Source organism: Galeopterus variegatus, unplaced genomic scaffold, assembly GCF_000696425.1.
Source record: "Galeopterus variegatus unplaced genomic scaffold, G_variegatus-3.0.2 Scaffold243, whole genome shotgun sequence".
Lineage (NCBI taxonomy): Eukaryota > Metazoa > Chordata > Mammalia > Dermoptera > Cynocephalidae > Galeopterus > Galeopterus variegatus.
In genome coordinates, this window is record NW_007726354.1 from 571710 (window position 1) to 576347 (window position 4638).

The window sequence follows — 4638 nt, forward strand, 5'->3', positions numbered from 1 at the left end:
GGGTTGCGATCCGTTGCCGGACATGAAAAAAGACAAAAAGGAAAAAAAAAAAAAAAAACTACTTGAATTCAGCCATGGAGTCACCAAGATTTCAGACTATAAGAGTCAATTGAATTAGTAGAACTAGTGAAAGACAACTGGAAAATTCATTGAGGAGAAAAGGGTTCCACTGACAACAGTAAATAAAAACCAACCAGGAAACATTTAGGAACTAACTTCACTTTGGATGCTGTATTGAGAATGACACAGCAAAGGCTGCTGTCTAGGCATTAGAAGCAGGACACCACACCCAAATGGCTCAAGCCAGTGGCTGTAGATAAGAACTTGGAGGAATCTCTAAGGACTTAGAGCATCTCTCCCACGTAGCAGAAGGGGCTCTCCCCTTTCCCCCTGCTTTCTCTAAATGGACCATTCGGACACTTGTCTCTGAACTTAAAGTGTCCCACATCCTATTTCCTTATACATACATGCTAGTTGCCACATGCTCACTCACACGGTCTCTGCCTCTTCATTCTCGCTTTAAGTGACCTGGGAACAGAGAACTGCCTGGGATCTGTAAGTAATAAATCTTTGAGCTTATTTCCTATTGTAATGAATTTGAACCTCCCATCTGAAGAACCAGCGGCTGCCCCAGGCTGGCTTTTCCCCCAGATGCTGAGGATGGGGCGGGACACGAGGTCAGGTTCTCAGTGGCAGCCATAAACTGGGCACAGGTCAGACAAGAGCCACCGGAGTGTCTCAGCATAAACAAGTTTCCTGTGTGAAAGACCCCCCCCGCCCCCCGTTGCAAGTGAGACAACCAGGCATTTGGTTGTCTGCCAGGTAACAGGAGTATCCCATGAAAGGCACCCATGTCCAGCCCCCCTTCGTTTCTCATTAGGGCAGAGTTGCTAGGCACTCTGGGACTGGAACCCCAATTTAGCTGGGGGCTTTCAAAACATATACAGAAGGGCCGGCCCGGTGGCGCACTGCTACAGTGCGCCGCTTGGGAGTGTGGCGGAGCTCCCGCCGAGGGTTCGGATCTCACATACAGACCGGCCACTCACTGGCTGAGCGAGGTGCGGGCACAACACCGAGGGTTGCGATTCCGTTGCCGGTCCCAGTCCAGTACGGGCGCGACACTGAGGGTTGCGATCCATTGCCGGTCACGAAAAAAGACAAAAAGGAAAGAAAAAAAAAAAAAACATATACAGAAGAAAAAAAGAAGAGAAAATATACATAAGAGCCATTCAAAAAAATGAATATTTCTCAAAGGAGAAATAACGTAGCAATTATAAACCAACACTGGTTGGGAAGATTGGGTATGGAACTGGGACCTTAATTCTTGAAATAATATAGAGCCACATTGTTTACACACTTTTTTTAAATGGCAGAAGTTTTTTTTCATGGGAAAAAACTAAAAAATTAAATTTTTCTTCATTATAAATTACCCAGTCTCAGATATTCTGCTACAACAACAAAAAAAGCAGACTAAGACAGACATTGTGCTTAAAAATATATATAAACTATAAAAACAAAAGTTTAAAACGGGTTGCCTTACAAAATGGCTGTTATTTTAGAAAGCAATTTAGAGATATGTTTCAAGAAATGTTAAATCTTTTTATGGGAAGATCTTCCTATCCAGAGGTTTTATATATAGGACAGTATCTGTCCTATGTAAAAAAAAGTACAATCCCTTTTGTGCAAACCAAAAGAAAATTATATATTTTCTATGAATATTTATAAAGACATTTGCCAACATATGTATAGGAAAGACACATAAGCAACTGTTAGTTTAAATTTGTGTACTGTTTAAATTTTTTAACCCTCAGTATATCAGAAAAAGTTTTCACTATTGAACATCTGGGGCCAATAGACACTTTGAAGTTGTTTATATTTTCTGTAAAATAATTTATAAAAGTAAGAATAAAGAATAGTAAAAAAAAACAACTTTATTAGAAATTTTAACAAGAACCCTTTCCCTCCTACTGGATCAGCATATAAACATGGCATTATTTTTCCCATCTTAAAACCTCTCTTTTGACCCCACAGTCCCATCCTATTTCTGCCCCTACTTCTCTGCTCCTCTTTAGAGCAAAATTCTTTGAAATAGTTGTCTATACTTCCTATGGTTTGAATGAATCTCCCAAAAGTTCGTGTGTTGGAAACTTGATCCCCCTTGCAACAGTGTTAGAGGGCGGGAAATGCTATTATGGTATCTGGAAGGTGGGGTCTTTAAGAGACCATTGGATTGTGAGGACCGTGCTCTCATGAGTGGATTGACCCATTCATTAGAGCTCTCTAGCTCATGCCGTTCTCGCATGTGATGGCCTGCATCACCACGGGACTCCGTAGAGAGTCCCCACCCAGAAGAAGGCCCGCACCAGATGTGTTCCCTGGACCTTGGACTTTCCAGCCTCTGAAACTGTAAGAAATAAATTTTGTTTCTTTATTAATTACCCAGTTTCAGGTGTTCTGTTGTAAGTGACAGAAAATGGATTGATATGCTCCCTCTCTTCAATTTGTCTCTCCTCCTCCCCCGTTCTCTCCCAAATTCCCTCTAATCAGGCTTCATGCTCCCACCACTCTTCTGAAACTGCTCTTGTCCCTGTTGCCAATGATCTCCATGTTGCTAAATCCAATGGTCAATCTCAGTCTTCATTAGACTTGAACTGCTGGCAGCATGCGACATAGTCAATCGCTTTCTCCTTCTGATATTTTCTTCCCGTGGCTTCTCAGATTCTGTTCCTTGCTGTTTTCCGCCTGCCCTGCTGGGCACTCATCCTCAGTTTCCTTTGCTCGTTTCTCATCTCGCAACCACCGAATGTTGAAGAGTGCCAGGACTTTGTCTTTGATCCTCTTCTCTATCTATAGTCACTCCCATGTGACCTCATGCAGTTTCTTGGGTTTACATATTACCTATGTGCTAACTCCCAAACTTAGTTTTCCAGCATGGGCCACCCCTCTTGGACTCCGGGTTTGCATATCCAGCTGCCCTCATGAATATCTAGAGGTATTTTAAACCTAACAAGTCCAAAATTAAACTCTGATCTTCCTCCCCATCCTGTTCTTCCCTCAATCTTCCCTTCTTTGGCTGATGGCAACTCTCCTTCCAGTTGCTTGGGCCAAAATTTTGGAGTCATCCTTGATGACTTTTTCTCTCTTGCACACTCCCTGTGTCTTATCCCCCTGAAAATCCTGTCATGTCTATCTTCAAAATATATCCAGAACCGAACTGCATTCTGTACTTCCACTGCTAGCCTCCTGGTCCAAGTTGACGGTCATTACCTTTCAGTTGGATTACTGCAACAGCCTCTCAACTAGTCTCTCTACTTCTGCCCTTTCTCTCCTTTGATCTAGTCTCAACATTGTAGCCAGAGTGGTGCCATTAAAACATATCATTATCATGTCACTGCATTGCTCAAAATGCTCCAATGCCTCCCATTTTATCCTGAACAAAAGCCAAAGCTATTATAAAGAAGGCCATCAAGGCCCTGCAGGATCTGGTCTTATCCCTCTCCTTTACCCCATCACTCACTTGATTTCAGCCACAATGAACTCCATGTTGTTCCTAAAACACCCCAGGCCTTCTCCTGCATCAGTGCCACTGCTCTTGCAACTTCCTCTGCCTAAATCTCCAAGACACACACATGGCTTACTTCCTTCCCTCCTTCACCTTCTCAGCCACCCATCTCCTTTCTCTGCTTTATTTTCCTCCATTGCATTAAATCACCATCTGACATATTCTGTATTTTCCCTATTTTATTGGTCTGCACCCCACCGCCCTCCCCACTAGAAGGTAAGCTCCATAGGGCAAGAAGGAGTTTTATCTGGTTTCTTTGCTGCTATATCCCAAGTGCCTAGACCAGTGCCTGGCATACTGTAGGTGCTTAGCAATAACAACAACAAACACGAGTGTTTCCCGTGTGCAAGGCACTGCTTATTCTGCATACAGTAACTCATTTAATCTTCATTAAAAACCTCTTGTGGTAGGTATTATCTGCATTTCAGACTAAGAGGAACTAAGGCACAGGTGGTTAATGATAGTGCTCAAGGATACACGGCTAGTAAGTATGTAGACCAGGTTTTGGACCCAGAAAGTCTGGCTTCACAGCCTTTGCTCCCAACCCCTGTGTGAACTCTCATAATAAAAAGTAAATATCTGTAGAGAGAAAAAAGACATTGCTGTAACAACCAACCATCAGCACAAGTCTTTGTGCACATATCTGTGTGATGAATGTAACCAATAACAGCTTAATCTTCAAAATATAGAAGGAATCTGAACAAACTCATAAGACTGCTTTTATCTAGACTTACAAAGTCAATACCCTTAAGAGACATTGCTGTAACAACCAACCATCAGCACAAGTCTTTGTGCACATATCTGTGTGATGAATGTAACCAATAACAGCTTAATCTTCAAAATATACAAGGAATCTGAACAAACTCATAAGACTGCTTTTATCTAGACTTACAAAGTCAATACCCTTAACACATGGCCAGAGAGATGAACCCAAGGAAAATACAGAGTGTAGACTGTCAATTGAAAAAAGGCTCAGCTCTTCCAGCAATAAAGCATTTAAACACCGTAATATGAAGGTATTGCTATGGTTTGAATGTGTTCCCCAAAACTTCAAGTGTTGGAAACTTAATCCCCAA

The 4638-nt window shown here is 42.2% G+C and overlaps 1 pseudogene; it reads right to left on the reverse strand.

Moving 5' to 3' along the window:
- LOC103585493 overlaps positions 1–3264 on the reverse strand; it is a 14506-nt pseudogene extending 11242 nt beyond the window's left edge.
- Between the last annotated feature and the right edge of the window lie 1374 nt (positions 3265–4638).